Source organism: Oxyura jamaicensis, chromosome 7, assembly GCF_011077185.1.
Source record: "Oxyura jamaicensis isolate SHBP4307 breed ruddy duck chromosome 7, BPBGC_Ojam_1.0, whole genome shotgun sequence".
Taxonomy (NCBI): domain Eukaryota; kingdom Metazoa; phylum Chordata; class Aves; order Anseriformes; family Anatidae; genus Oxyura; species Oxyura jamaicensis.
The window spans coordinates 15685481-15701569 of record NC_048899.1 but is presented as its reverse complement, the minus strand read 5'-3'; the positions used below and the strand labels follow the sequence as shown (position 1 = coordinate 15701569).

At 51.5% G+C, this 16089-nt stretch overlaps 1 protein-coding gene and 1 long non-coding RNA gene across 4 annotated transcripts in view; both read right to left on the bottom strand.

The window, feature by feature from the left end:
- CREB1 (cAMP responsive element binding protein 1) overlaps positions 1-627 on the bottom strand; it is a 39965-nt gene extending 39338 nt beyond the window's left edge. For 2 of the 3 annotated variants that reach the window (XM_035331374.1, XM_035331375.1), the window contains exon 1: positions 240-627. The gene's annotated coding sequence lies outside the window, so the exon portion shown is untranslated. The remainder of the gene's footprint in view (positions 1-239) is intronic. The other variant, XM_035331373.1, reaches the window with a different exon arrangement.
- Positions 628-6475: 5848 nt separating this feature from the next.
- Positions 6476-16089, bottom strand: part of LOC118169746 — a 36437-nt gene continuing 26823 nt past the window's right edge. The window contains exon 3 of the long non-coding RNA XR_004752256.1: positions 6476-10478. This is a non-coding gene — a long non-coding RNA (uncharacterized LOC118169746). The remainder of the gene's footprint in view (positions 10479-16089) is intronic.

Genomic DNA, 16089 nt, shown 5'->3' with positions numbered 1-16089 from the left:
CCGGAGCGGCCTCCGCCCGGCCGTGCCGGCCGCCGCCGGGGCCGTCTCCCATCCGCCATTATCCTTTGTTCGCGGCGGGGCCGGTGCGGGGCTCGGCTCCATCTTTAGCGCGGGCGCCCCTCCCGCGGGCGCTGCGGGGCCGGGCCCCCGCGTCCGTGCTGGCGGCCGCGGGGCCCCGCCGGGCTGCGGCTCCTTCCCTCCCCCCCCCCCCCGCTCGCTGGGCGCCGTCCTCCTCTTACCGGTTACCAGGCTGCTCCGTCACTGCTTTCGTTCGCGCCCGGGCTCTCGCCGCAGTTTTATTCTCTCCCCCACGTAACACACCGCGTCAAACTACACCTCCGCCGCGTCACTCGCGCACACACAGGCGCTCCCAGCCCGGCGACAGGCAGGCAGCGGCCGACTGAGGAGCGCCAGCCAGGGAGCAAGCGCCGAGCGCGCCGCGGCCCGCACGGAAACCGCCGAGCGCTCACGGAAACCGCCGAGCGCGCCGGCGGGCGGCGGGAACGGCCGAGCGCGCCGCCGGCCCCCGCGGAAAGAGCCGAGCGGCCGCGGAAACGAACGAAGCGCCCCGGAGGGGGAGGCGGAAAGAGCCGAGCGGCCGCGGGAAGGCGCGAACGGCGCTTCCGCCCCGGGCGGCCGGCGCAGAGCGGCGCCGCGGGGCGCGGAAAGCCGCGGGCGGGCTCGGAAGGGGCCGCACCGCCCCGCGGCGGGAGCGCGGCGGGGGCGCGGGGACCTCCCGCACCTCACACCGCCCGGCCCCGAGGCCCGGCCCGGCCCGGCCCGCCGGCTGCCCCGCGGCACAAAATGGCGGCGGGACGGGGCTGCGGGCCCCAAGGAGGGGGGAGCAAAACGCCGGGGCAGCGCCCGGCCCCGAGGCTGCCTGCGCCCAGGGCAGCCAGCACAGGGCTTTGTAGGGCCTCGGGGGGCACGGGTCTGCGGGGGCTGCCAGGAGTCGGTGGGCGAGGCCGTGCTGGGAAGGGTCCCAAGGAGCCGGTGCCACCCCGGAGCAGGAGGGGCTGCCTGGGGCACCGCCAGCACGGCCCGCTCGGGGTTACGGGGCCGGCGGGGCGCCCCTCGTCCCCCCCGCGGGGTGAAACAACTTCAGCTACAACTCCTGACCCCCCCCCCCCCCCCCCCCCCCGGCCCTGCAGAAGTGCTTCGTGTTCCGCAGAGCCTGCAGATGGCACTGCGCAACAAGGTTTGGGGCTCCGCTGTTGGGAGCAGCCGGCCTGGCACGCGCTGTCCCCGCCGCGCAGCGCTGTGGGCCTCGGCTGTCGCTCGCCAGCAGCGGCCTGGCACCGCTACCGGTGCTCCAAGCCTACGTTAGCCGGGCTCCGGTCCGCTCGTGTTTTCCCAGGAAGGCTGAACGGATTTTATTCAGACTGTTTCATCTAAATGCATCAAAAATTAAAAGAGATGGTGCAATTACGTGTTTACTGCCTGATGGTTTTTGTTGATTACAACCATTTTAAAGTGGACTGAAACAAACCACATTTGACATGTTTAAAAACGAGTTCAAGTGAAGCTGATGGGATATTGTTCTACTGACGGCACAAAATATGTCCTGGGCCACATCTTATTTTCCACTTCTGTTACACTTTTTCCCTCTGACCTGTCTGTAAGCAAGAACTCCAAGGTTGTGAGAGCCTATGCAAGAAAATACCAATAATGAGCAGAACAAACGTAGTCTTATGTCTTCTGTTTGATTCGTGCTTTTCTTTAACTGTTTTCCCATTCCTTCTTTCCTCTCTGTGTTCGTGTTGCATCAGCTTCCTTTGCTCCCCTAGTGACCAGCATCACGCATGTTGCCCGTTTCCCAGAACTGCCTTGCTCACCCTGGAGCAGCAAGCCTGAAGGATCATGGCAGTAGGTCTTTAAGAGAATAAACTACAGTCCTCGAAAGGCAACTGAAAGGCACTAAGCAGACTTCAGTAAGCGGCTCCCACCAGCAACGTGGGCTGCACGCTCAGCTGGAGCAGCGGGAGAGCTGCTGATGGGACCAGATTACAGCCGAGCTACACAGGCGTGCAGCTCCCTGCGTGGCTCTGATCCTGCTGCCCATTTAAGGCCAGGCCGATCCTCTGGCATCCTGCTGGCCCTCCCCAGCCCTGCGCTCACACGCAGCTCTCAGCTGTGCTCAGTCTCTGTCAGCTCATCCCTGAGTTTGCAAAGGGCAAAGTGCAGGGGTGGCTGCTCCAGACGGCGTAGGCTCCCCGTGTAACACACAGCCAAAGAGTGCAATTTATCTCAAACTAGAACAGATGCCTCAGATAGGTCAGATGCCTGGAGTCATTGGAGATTGCGCCAATGTTATGCTTCTGTGGTATCTTCATCTCTTGCCCATGGCCAAGGCTAAGACCATATGTGGACCGGAGCTGGCTTCGGCGTGGTTCAGTGGCAGGGCTGGGTGAACATCTCGTGTGCAGCTGCTCTGAAACCTTCTGGCAGCTGTTTCACATGTTCCTCTTTACTTTCCAGGGTTTTTGTTTTTTGCCTCTCACTAGATCTAAGCAAAATCAGGACACAAAGGAAAACTGGAACTCCTTTGGAACCGGGAGTGAAGGTCTGAGCCACAACAAAACCCTTCCCTCCCTGGCATCCATGTGCTCCTTTCACCGTGGCCTCGTGGGGAATTTGAATAGAATGGGACAGTAATGATGTGCCAATTACCTACAAAGTCCAAGAGGGAGAGGTTGATGTGGGGAGCAAACTGGGATGCTCAGCAGTTTTCTTCTTCATCAGCAAAACTTTGCTTGATGATGAGTGAAACCCAGCCAGATTAATTACTTTTTTTACGGTTAAGCCTCAGAGGCAAATGAATTAGCACTGCAGCTGCCAGGCAGAGCCTGGGCAGCGGGCTCCTTGCACATGGCATTGAAAGTTGACTGCCCGTGGCCTAGGGCCTGTAGAGGCTAATGGGTGACACAGACCCAGCAGGGCTGGCACCTGGCTGTAAGGTGCAGCAGAGCCACAGCGAGCAGAGCTGCTCAGAGCAGCCAAGGCTACTGATGCTGTTCACACACAAGACAACACTTACTGTGGCAACACAGAGATGCGTGCATTTTCAGCACTCTGGTCTACACACTGCTGTGAAGAGAGCAACACAAAATATTTTCTACAGGACACAGCCACCTCTGTGACTGATTTATAACAAAACAGTCTTTTGGCATCAAATCCTCACTGCTAATTCCTATAGGATCAGCATGGTCTGGCAGTACAGGGGCAGAGAGAGGGTGTTTGGTACAAGGATGGCTTAATGTACAGCACAAGTATTGCTGGGGAGGCAGGGAGGCAGCATGTGCTCCAGGGTTTTGCTGCCACATTCACTAATGGATATTCTCCCAAGGAAAGAGACAAAAGGAGAGTGTTTGCAAATAATGAATGTGGAGGGGGGCAGATGTTACATTAGATGGTTAGCGAAGTGCCCAGCACATTTCAGTGTAAGGGGTATCGCATTGCACTTTCCATCTGACGCAAATGTTGCAGCTGATTTCAAAGCAGATGCAGGGGAAGGCAGGGGGTGCCACCATGCCCCCGTGATGGACATGGCCATTCAGGAGCACTGATCCGATGACGAGTTTTGGGGCAGAAAATGAAGTTAATAAAGAGGTGCTATTCTGAAACCCAAGCAAAGACATGTCAGTCCTCCATTTCGGTCTCTGTGTCTGAGATGGATGGAGGCTTAGCTTCCAACTCCCATACAGAGCAGTCTTCTATCATTTCATAGCCTCTCAGGACCAGCTAAAACTGCTGACTCATCAGGATAAGGACAAAGCCCTACAGGTTTAGTATCTGCCAGGGAGCAGCATAAGATTCACTGGACTCCCTGAGCACTTTATTACAGAAGTAGGTCTAAATTCACAGTTACCTCAGAACAAAGTAACCAAAAATAGAAATGGTTTTTCAACATCATCCCACTTAAAGTTAATGAACTGCAGCTCAGGTCTGCCCTCCCTGCTCTTGGACATTCATCATTGCTAAAAGTAATAAATCTTCCAGGCCAAATACAGGCTTTACAAGCAGGCAGATTGCATGCTCAATTAGCCCAGGGAAATTGTTCGCTTGGCTTAACCCCTGCTGTTTGAAATACGGAGTCCTGCCGCCGCGCCGGTCACATTTCTCCCACGGACAGAGCAGCCCAGGAGGGGAAATCCCGTGTCCCCAGCCAGGGACGCGCTGCTCCTTGCCATACCTCGCAGGCTGCTCCAGCAGTGGCCTGTCCCCGAGCTGAGCGTGGTGCCAGGGGGAGAGGTGCGGGGTGTGTGCTCTGCATCCCCAGGCAGCACAGCACAGGGCAGGTCTCCAGCAGCCAGGGCCCTGGGTCGTGCAGTTCAGATACAGATGTTGCCCTGCTCTTTATCCAAATATTATGTTGCACTCCCACACCGGGTCCCCTTTCTGCTAAGCTACGTCCTTTGCCCCCACCTCGGAGCTGCTCGGTGATGTATTGAAGGTGGGGTTGTGCCTGGGCGCGGCAGTGCGGGTGCGGGTTCGCAGCGTGCTGCTGTTCTTGCCTTGAGATTGACAGATAAACGGCCCTGCAGCAGCTTGGTTATCGCTGTCATTGCACCTGACGGCAACTCCCTTGTGCCAGGTGTCAGCAAAACCGAGGGCTGAATAAAGGTCATGGGGGCTCTGAAGAGCATCTTGTGTTTTCAAGTGACGGACTGTCACATGGAAGGAAGAGCTAAAATGGATTGCTGACCAGCGAGGGGCTTAGAAATGCTGCAAACACATCCTCGCACACCCACCAAGCCACGGTGACATTTTTCTTGTCTGTTAAGTTCTTTTATCACATATTTCATGGCTTGTGGGCATACTCAAAACCCTCCTGTTGCTTAAAGAACTAGGAAAACTGATGAACGATATTGGAGTGCTTACTGAAGAACCAGGCATGGCAAACGTGAGGAGGACGGGTCTGCAGCTGGGATCCCGTGTGCTGGGATGTGCTGCAGGGTGAAGAAACACCAGCCTGAGGCGAGGGAGAGGAGCTGGGGCTGCCTGGGAAGCTGCCTGGCCAGGAGCTTTCCCTTCCCCACAGGAACAGGACTTTATCTGCCACACAGCTGTCTGAGGAGCCTGGTGGAAGTCAAAGCTGAAATGAAAAAGCCAAATCTAGTAACTGCTGTTGGACTGAAATGGGAAGGAGGGGTGGAAATTTTCATGGAATAATTCTTGGAAATATCCGCTGATTTTTGGCCAGCTTTGGCCCCAAGTGCCTGCATTTTAGCCTAAAGTTTGCTGCTGGGGGTTATTGCTCTGCTGGTAAACACCGCGTTTCTATCGGCACAGCCTGCTGGCTTTGAGTCAGCTCCTATCATACAGAAAACGTTATTTAGAGTGACTTTCACACTTTGAAAAAATAAATCTTACACCTCCCTAGCTGTCTTTCTGCCATGCGAGAAGCTAGCAAACACTCATCTGGTGAATAATTTTGGTGGTGGCAGGAAGACGGGAGCCTGCGTGTGTGGTGTTTGGTTTCAGGATCACTATCTCACCGTCTCGCTTTAATTTAACAAACGTCTGTGAATGTTGAGCTGCTCCAGTTTTTAGCATGTCCATTCACTATAAAGTCAGGTCGCCGGAGTTGTGGGAAGGAGGGGGAGGTTGTTGGGAAATGAAATACCAGTAGGAACACTCAATGGGTAGTGCAGGTTGGCCTGAAGCAAAACAGGCAAAAACCAGGGCGGGTGGAAGAGCAGGGGAATAATTACCATTGTCTTCCTTAGTTTCGCATTACAAGCATGTGCTATCTATTTTAATGTAGCTGCACGAGGCAACCACGGTTCCTTTCACACATGCCAGGGCTCTGGTCTGTCTCTCAGCCTGTAGTATCCAAACAACAAACTGGGCTCCCAGCTGGGCTGTGTTTACCAGCTCAAAAGGAACTGAATTTCTCAGGAGGAAAGCATTGTCTGACAACATGAACTGTGATCAGCACGCTCTCTCAAATTCCCTGCAAGTGGGCAGTCTTAAGCATCTGGGTGTCCAGGAGCCAATGCGTCTCTGCAGGCTTTGACCATGCCCTGCAACTGTTGGCGCATCCCCATTGTCCCTCACCCATCCCCATTGTCCATCCCCATCCTCGTCATCCATCCCCATCATCCATCACCGTTCCCATTGCCTGTCCCATCGGCAGCCTCCAGCACCACCTTTTATGCCACCACCTTCTGCACAACCAGCTATGCTGTGACCTCTGCCCGGATGCACTGCTTTGAGTGAAGATGTCTCTAAGCAGATCTGAATCGCAATTTAAACAGGCTTGGTTTAAATAACGATGTTTAGCCTTTTTTTATATTTGTTCTTGCTTATTGTCTTTCAGGTCGATTCTCATGGACTGCTAACTATTAAAACGTGGTGATTTGTACAGCACTTCTACTAACCTTGCTATTATGTGTAGGTGAGAATGAGATACTGTATCTAATCACGAGTATTTATTTATCCAATTACATAACATATTTACTTGTGTGGCTATATAACATATAATTTAATTTGTTCTATTAAAATAGTGAGCTTTCCTTACTAGATTTGTGTCAAACCATCCAAACATAAATTGGAATTCAAATAAAAAAAATCACATTACTTTAAAGTATTCTTATTTAACTATTGATAAAATAGCTCAAATGAGCACTGTGTAAATGACAGTAAAATTGGCGTTTACAACAGACCTATTAGACAGAGGGGAATTGGACTGAGAAAAACAAATTGATTTTTTTCTACACCGTGCTTGATGTAAAAACCACGCATACGGAAGGGATCTGCTGATTTAGAAAATCCTAATTGAGGGAGAAATGCTTGCTTTCTTCCTCCCACCTCTCCATTTGGGGGTGATCTCCGGGGGTCTGTGGGGGCACAGCTTGTGGCTGCTCCCAGTGAGCTGCTGCGTGGACTGGGGAAGAGTCCCGGGACCTGGGACCATCTGTGTGAAAATCCGTATGAGAAAGCAGTGCCCGAAGACCAGCTCCTCATGCACGACTTGATTACAACGCATCCTTTATTTTTTGGAAGGCTCCTGCTCCTGCAGCTGTGGCAGCACACGTTGCCCCCTGGTGCACAGCTCCTCCTAGCCACGAGGCGCCCGGAGCTGGCCAGGCGGAGGGCAGCTTTTGGGGCTCCGCGGGTGAGCGAGGCTGTGCCGGGCCAACGAGATGATGTGAGCTTTGCTAGTGTATAAAAGGCCGGTTCTGCCACACACCGGGAAGAAAACCAAAGAGGCTGATGCTCAGCTGGTGGAAAACGTCAGTCTATTGACTTCAGATCTCTTTGTCAAGATAACTATTGATTACCCCTCTTCCCTCTCCCTTAACTGGTCAAATTTGATATAAATGAGCTGCCATGCAGAGCTATGGACAAAAGGATATTATATGATAGGGAAAAGCCAAAGCCAAGCATTTGGCTGAGTTTAGGCTGCTCTGTGCCTTTCCAAGCACACTAAAATTGACAGCATTATCTCTGTGTGCGCGCTAGCACTTTTGGAAGGCTAATGGTGTCAAAACAGCAAAGGAAAATGAGAACAGGTTTGGGAAGACAGTAGAGCATTATCCCCAGACGAGAAGATTTGTGGTTTAATTTGAATAGCTTCACGTTAGAAAGACTGGCTGGAAGGGAGGTTATGCTGAGGAAGGAACCATTTTGCCTGCTCCCCTCCGTAGGATGAGAGCAGCAGCAAGGAGGCTGGTCGAGAGCACCACACAGAGTCCTGAGGTTCGTTAGTGGAGAGTATTTCCTCACCTCTGTTTAGCACTGGGCTGTGGGCCATCTCCAGCCCTCTGTCCACCAGGCCAGCCTCTGTCTGCCCAATATATATAGCTTGTGGCACCATAGCAAGCAAATAAAAACATTGCAAGGGTCTGTGGCAACAGTTTGGTTTCACTCATGGATGCTTTTAGCAGAGAGGGAGCAAATCTGACAATGTCTATCCTGGTATCTTGCTGAAATTTGGAGTTTCTGGTGAAACACATCTGGATGAATCTTGACTTTTGTGAAATGGAAATGGAGCAGGTGCTTTGTGGCTTGCAAAGCCACAGCCAGGTTTGCCCCCCTACTGATGTCTCCCACCAAGGTTCTCACGGCTGGCAGCAGGCCCCCGAGTTAAAGCAGGTCTTATGCTCCTGAGTGCTGAATTTCAGCCTCTGATTTTCTGGGGTTGCCTTCAGAGCCACTTCCATCATGGCTACAGCATCAACTACAGCATGTCAAACTGCTGGAACTGGTGGAATAAATATCCCAGAGCTGCTTTTGGCTTCAGGAAGATGTAGCAAGGCTTGGCAGCCCTTACGATTACTGTGATTTGTTGGGAACAGGAGGGATCGTGAACTACATAGCGAGAAAACACTGCAGCACAGTCCCATTTCAGTGCCAGATTTTCACGGGTTGGCTGACACAAACATCTCAGCCAGGCAGAAGAGCAAGAGCCACAGAAAACCAAAAATGCAGGAGGAAGCACAATGCTGCAGCGTGAACTCCTGTTTCTATAAGCATGGCACAGGGTGTGTCAGGGCACTCCAGCCCCAGCGCAGGTGGAACAACCTCTGGTTAAAGAGCTGCAGCTTCCCCTGCAGACCTGCTCCTGCTGCGGGAAGGCTGGAGTAGGCTGGAGGGATGGAGCTGTGCAGAGGGCGAGCGCTGTGTCCAGGATGGGGCTGCTCCCCCCAGCACGCAGGACAGCTTCTGGGAGAGCAGGATTTTTCCTAGTTTTTATTTTTCCTTGTAAATCTTACGAAACAAGAACTTGTGTGCAGCCCAAGTGGAAAGTCCTGAGGTGGCAGCTATCAAAGAAGAGATATAATAACTGTGTACGGTTAATGACAGATCGTCCATAACCGGTGGTGTCAGCTGGAGGTCTTCAGCAGACTTGATCTCGAAATGGTAGCTGCCACCCGTTATCTGCAATGAAACAAATGGAACTACCTTTGTGTCTTTGCCTGATGCCTTTTTTTATGTCTCAAATCTGGAGATTTTCCTTCTTCCCGTGAAGCAGACTGTGCTGACAAAAAGGAAACCACTTGAAGCCAACCTGTGAAGTGGCTCATGTCGTGGGTGCAGCCTGGGTGCCCCGGGATGCTTTTTAGGGGTTGCTCCAGACTTGGTGTGCAGTCAAAATGGGTGAAACCCTAAAGACAAAGACAAACTCCTCTATCTCTTCCTCCTTCCTTACTGCCTGTGCTGGCAGTGTGGTCCCGAGGGGACAGCGCTGCCCGACAGGCTGCTTCAGTGGGGGCTGGCAAAGGCACTGCTGTAACCATGATCAAACCAGCTTATCGCTGTCCCTTTATCTGCCTTCCCATCATGGGCCTTACACACCTAGGTCTGTGCTCACAAAGAAAAGAGTAATTTCTTGCTGTGTGTTTTCCCTTATGCAGTCCGTGGAGTCACATAAAGAGAGCATTTTCTGACCGAGTCAGGGAAAAAGATGCAGTTCAGACCGATCCAGGTTGTTCTGGCTGATACAGACCTTCACGGCTTTGATTTATCTCACTCTTTCTAAAAATAATCCATCTATATCCACTGCGACAACAAAAAAATCTGTTTGGAAGAAAAATCAACAGATTTTGATGCTTTCCCATTTGCTCTGTCACCGTGAGTGCTGGATAGGAGTCATAAAAACACCTCAGGACTCTCGACACTCACTTCTCGGCGCTGGTTTGGGAGCAGTGCCCGTCTGGCACAGGTCCCTGGTCCCTGGAAAGGTGCTGGGTGCTCTCCCCACTGCAGCCAGGATGGGGTCCGGCTGCGGGAGGTTTTGGGGTGGGGGATACCCCAGCACGGCTGTTCCACGGCTCATGCATTATCAGGGCAGAGCTGAAGATGGCAGCAGGAATTTGGTTTCACTCCACCACCTTGTGTCTCCTTAGGAAGCATGGCCCGGCGAGGAGGCTGCCGCAGAGCGCAGAAGGGGCCAAGCCGAGCGTTTCAGGATGAACACGTGGAGCAAGCACCAGTCCTGCTTGCAGGGGACGGAGGCTGGGGAGGGGGCACTGCCAGCAGCACTGGGTGCTGGGGCTGTGCCTGCTGCGTCATGAAGCCTGCCCGTGGTCAGGTACAGGGCGAAGAGGATGCCTGGTGCTCTGCCAAGCACACAGCTGCCAGCACTTGGCTCTCGAGCCAATGAGAGAGGGGCCAAGGAAGGCAGCGGGAACTTTATTCTGCATCTTAATTTATAGATGTTTCCTTAAGCCTCTCACAGACCTCATCTGTTTGAGAAATCAGGTTCATATGTCATCCGTAATGTCTCCTTCCAGACAAATAGCACCACAGCATCTGCAATTTCCATACGTGTGTTGCACTTTGAAGACAGAGATACATGGGACACTTCAGTGCAGCTTGCTTTTAAGTGCCTCAGGATTTGCCTCATCAACATAAAGGTCTATTCACCATTCGGCGTGTGCTGGTATTAGTTTGGAGTTGCTCAGATGCATCAAAGGCAGAAGAGCCCTTTGCTCCAGGAAGCTGCTGTCAGTTGATGCATTGCCCAGGTCCTAATTCAGAAGGCAGAAATTGAGAAAAAAAAAAGAAAAGAAAAGAAAAAGAAAAGCAACCCCATAAACTTTACATAATTTCCAGAGTTTCATTCATTTTGCTGTAATTTTACACGTCTTCACATTAAGTGCTTATATTGTCAGAGGACCACTCAGGATAAGTAATGTCACTCAGTGAGTCACAAATGGAAGCCACGTCGGCTGGCATTGCAAAATGGATCTGTAACTGGCTTTTTGTCCCTCGATTTAAAATGATCTAATTTGATTTCTATGATTTACGGTGAGGAGGAGGACACTCGCTGTCCTCCTGCTCCCTCCATGCGCCCTGACTCCATTTATTTCCCTTTTCTGAATATTCTGAGTTTTGGAAGTAATTAGTCTCTGGAAGGAGACTGAACGTATTTCTTGTCTAAACTGGTTTGTATACCAATAAATGGAAGAGGGAATTTTTTTCTCCTGCCCTTGCTGACAGCCTGAAATAGCAAGTATCACTCATGCCAGTCCCGAATTCGGAGATCATAGTGAAACTGCATTTGTAAGAAAAACGAGTGAGGCATTTGGGGTGAATTATGGAGACCCACAAGAATTTACGGCTGTAACACGGAGCTGCTGGTTTCGGTGGCTGTGCCTGGGTGCCAGCACTGCTGTGTGAAAGCCTCCTTGCTGCATGAGCCACCCTTGCCGTGGGTCTGGCACAACATCTCCTGTGCCTGGGGGTTCCCATGGGGTTCAGCAGGCTTTGGGTCAAAGTTGTGATGTATGAAAATGAACTATCTACACAATCTCACAAACTACTGCTTGGCAAGGAAAGAATCAGGGTTATATAATATGATTTAGCCAAAAAGAGGTGTTGCATCACAGCATCACATAGATTAACACTGGCATAGCTGTGCACAGGCAGCACACAACCAACACGTTGATCTTTGTGGACATAGTTTCTTCATGTCACTGCAGTCTGCAGTCCTCTCCCATGCCCACACCGGTTACTGCGCCTTTTCATCCCTTTAAGCATGGTCATAAGCACCATCTTGACTTTGTGAGCCAGGATGCATGGGAAGAAAAAGCACCTGTGCTCTGCTCCCCTAAAATTTGGGTAACATGTACTGCTGGCCATCGGAGGTGGCAGGATGGACCCTGGTGGGTCGCTCTGGCTTCCTGGCACCCTCCTCCCTCACTGCATGTGGAGCTCAAGTCATGAATAAATGTATTAACCACATGATAGTCTTAAGCAAACATTTATCTTGCAGAGCAATGGCCGCTGCTACAGGCTGTGGGGATGGCTGTTGAGGAAAACAAGTCCATTGGAGCACGGTGCTGGAAATGAGGACGTCCTCACAATATTTTTTTCTTTGGGTTAACAGTTTCCAAATAAGCAGGTGAAATGGTCTGAGGTGATTAAAGCAATAGAGAAGATTAGTTTTGTTACATATAATCACCTTTGCTTCTCTTTTATGCATGGAGTGATTTTCTCAGCAGGATATGTTATCTATTTTAGCAAATGCTTGACTTTTTTTTTTAAATGTAAATCAGGTTTTTAATCTTTTTGTGTCAATTTGATCGACTGTAATAGCAATTCTGCTTGGTAGTAGTTCCCCCCTCCCCCAAGCACTTCTGTGCATTTAATTGCCTTAATTGTTCTAATTTGAATAAATCTGGGATCACACCTCGGCTTCTCAAAACTTGCTGAGGAGCCGAGGTGTGGGTGCGGGTCCAGGCCTCTCTGTGCCAGCTGTGATGGGCGAGTGTCTCCTGTGCCCACCCTGCCCAGGAGCCCACGCCAAGCATCCCAATGTCCTGCACAGCCAGCGCTGTGGCCTCATTGTGGCACAAGGCTTGGCTTAAGGCTTTATCTCCACTGTTTTACTCCTGCTCCTCCCGGGTGCAGACACTTCTTCCCCCTCGCTGTTGCCGTTTTCTCAAAGAGGTGAGGTTTGGGGTTAAAAGGAAGTGACTCTCAAAATCTAAATGTGTTTTTTTTTTTGACATTTGCAACTTTTTCTACTGATCAACCCAGTGCTGGAGCGCTCGCCTCTGCAGGGCTTTCTCTCTCTGCACAGCAGCAACGACCTTTCCCAGCAGAGCTTAGCTCTGCCATCCTCCGCGCTCTCCTCATTGTGGGGATGGATGTGGCTGCCCGTAAGCCAATGTTCCTGTCTGACCCCCTGCACTGCTCGAGGCCATTGGAGACACAGACCCTGATCTGCCACATTGCTTCAGATTAAAGCCCGAAAGAAGGGAAGGTGCAATTTGGCATCCTCACCTGCTTTACTGGCGAGCCAAAAGAAGAGGAAATTGCCATTAACTTTCTCGCTGGGAACCTGAGAGGTGCAAGCAAACGTCCCCAGAAACATTTATTGTGTGATCACCACTGATCACTCTTCTGTAGAGAGCTAAAGACATTAAGGAAGATGCTGCAGCGTCAGGGGACTGACATTCAGGTAGCAGCCCCGCTGATGCCCTGCAGCACAACCTGGGCGCTGGGGTTTGCCGTGGATCAGCAGCCTCCAGCAGGAGTGGCAGCATCCCTGACCATCTCCCTTGGCGGCTTTTATAGGAAAGTTAAGTCCCAGTGTTATTGGGAAATAAAGAAGGAAAGTGTTAGATCATTATCGGGGAGGAAAAAAGGTTATAGTAAAAAGGGAATTAAGAGAAAAAATAACAAGTTGACCATTATTAGGAAGGGAGATGCAAAGAGATAAGGGACGGGGGGGGAACAAACATCTCGTACAGTATATTAGACTTCAGTGCGGATGTAAGTATAAAACGCTCCACAAGTCCTGTAATTGAGAAAATCCATCAAATGTCCTGACAGCTGTTCCAGCATTTCCAGAAGCGATAAAACTTGAATTTATTTCACTTCTGGAAAGGGGGCAGTATCACCTTCTGGCGGCTTTAATGAAATGCCATAAAATTCGAGGAAAAACTGTGCAGTAAAGTAATAAAAAAGGGCGGTCGGCCGCGGATTGTTTGCTGAAGCGCTGTTGGAGGGGACGTGGCGTCCCTGCTTCCCACAGCACCGAACCCACTGTCCCCAGGGGGATTTTTCACACTCTGGCCCTGATCCCCATGTCTGGTGCCCCAGTGTCCCTGGTGCCAGTGGTGACCGGCTGTCTCAGAGGGCTTCTTCCAGGCAAGAGTCCCACAGCACAGAGGGAGCCCTTTGCAAAACGTCAGAAAAAAATGCAAAATGCCTCCCCGTGCGCAGTAGCTGCTAGGCAGTGAGCTTGTTTTTCTATTTAATTTGTTAATTGAAATTAAATTTGTATTACAGCATTTAACTTATTTGAAGACTCCTGGACACTGTAATTTAGACCTAATTTGTTGGCAGAAGAGCACACCTTTTGCATTTATTTTTCTTTTTGGCTCGCCGTCATCTCTCCCATAATTGCTGGAACGGTTTCCTTCCACTGCCTAATTTTGTGTCGATGCTGCGGGCACCCTGGGATCCAGTGATGCCGCCCCCAGCTGCCAAACACTGTGTGCCCCGGCAATGTGTTCAAGCAGAAACGGGAGAAGTCAAAACAGCTGAGGGGGACAGAGCCGTGCTGGTGATGCCACACCAGCGGGCACCTCTTGGATGCATCAGGGGAAAGGGCCCGTGAAATAACCGGGGGGCTCCGGGGCAGCTGGCACAGGTATCTCCTGCAGCATCCCAGCATCTGCCAGGCTGCTCTTCTCTGCCCACAGAGAGCACCCAGAGATGTCCCAGGACTTCTAATAGGAATTATTAGAGTATTAGGAAGGGGGATTTCCCGAGACTTTGGTGATTGTGCATCAGGAGCTGGTATTGAAATGCCCATTGACCTGCCCGGGGGCAGCACTAACCCCTGGCCATGGGGGACACCCCGCTCCCGCATGTCTGTGGGAAGGACCCTCCCGACTGACCCTGAGTCCAGCTTTCTGCGTGCAGGTTCCCATGGCAACCAGGCTGCAAAGATTAAATATTTAAAAATATGGAAGTGCTGCCAGCGTGCGAGGCAAATGCAAGCGTGGGCCGCGCTCGTGCCAAAGCCCTCGGGGCCGCGCCGTGCCCCACATGTGCCCACGTAGTGTGCCGGGTAGGGATGGGTCTGCAGGGGGTTGCAGGGTTTGCAGCCTCCCCTCTCCTCCCTCCCCACCCCCACCAGACACTTCTCTTTCCCCAGGCTCTTTATTCCCCCTTTTTGCTCCCTATGTCATCCCACGTCACCAATGCGGCCCCAGCCGAGCAGAGACGAGGTTTGTCCCAGGCTGGGAGCAGAGGGCCTCTGGCTCCAGGGGCCGCATCCAGCACTGCCAAACCCTCCAGAGACCTTGAACCAGAAAACCAGTAATGAAATGCTCATGACGGTGCTTCTGCCAGCGCTGACATTCTGCTCTGCAATCCTGCTGGAAACACATGGCCTTTACTCTCGCATCAAGCAGGGATACCACAGGACAGGGATTAGAGATTAGGGATTAGGGATTAGGGATTAGGGATTAGGGATTAGGGATTAGGGATTAGGGCAGGACACCACTCAGTTCCTGTGGAACAGGGCCACGTATTCTGGTTAGTGCTGCAGTGCCAGTGGTGACACCAAAGTAGGCAGGTACAGGTGGCCCCTCCAGACACAGTGGAAGTTTAATGGGACCAAAACTTCAGTTCCTCTCTCTGGAAAAGAGATATCTCATCTCTGAAATCACTGAGAAGTTACAAAAGTTGAGTTCTTAATGGCACCCACCACATCTATATCCACATTTAACATTTCAGCCTTGTCTCTAAGGTAAGGAGAAGTGGTGCTCATTAGAACCTTTCTTCTAATTAGCTGCTGCAAACAGATTTTCTTTTATAAATGACTGAATGTAAAGTTATTTGTGTACCTAATTTCTTTTTTATGTTACATTTATTTTTAAGTGTAATTCACTAAGGCTTAACATTTGTAATTCTTGCAGGGGCATTACAACGAACGATGCACATTTATTACAACCCCTTAAATTGCCGCATTTTATTTCCATATGCTTTTAAATTGCTATTGAGCTTGTTTTGTGCTCTTCCCACCGTTAAAGCGTATTTTTTTATTGTACATAAATGGTAAATAATTGATACCTGCCATCTGGTGCTAATCATCCTGCCAGCCCCGTGTCTCCACCCTGTCCCTTTATTCCTTGCTACGTCTCCCCCATCAGCTCTTCCCCTTTCTTCCCCAGCCAGTTTTCTGCAGTGCCCGGCTCCCCGGCGGCGTTCGAAGTGATGCCCCTGGGCACACTCAGCTCGCCCCGTGCCCAAGCACCCATCCCAACCCATCCCATCACGCAGGGGCCAGGAGACCCCCCTGCAGGGGATGCTTGCCCCCAGGCACCACGGGGCTTTGCTGCGCAGCCCCTGTCTCGTTACTTTAAAATTGATGGTATCGTTGCCAGCATTTTCTACTGTGTTAGCAGCATTGTGTACAGATCTGCATGAGATATGAACACCGAAATGCAGAGCTGGCTTTCTTGCAGTGTAGACTGTGCTGAAGGAAAGCAGCTGTACATTCTGGTACTTAATGGCAGCAAACCCCAAGTCTTGGTGGCTCCAGAGGGAAGCAATAAAGCGGAAGCCCCAATGACAAGATGATGTGACCACTGCCTGCTCGGCCAAGGAACAAAATGA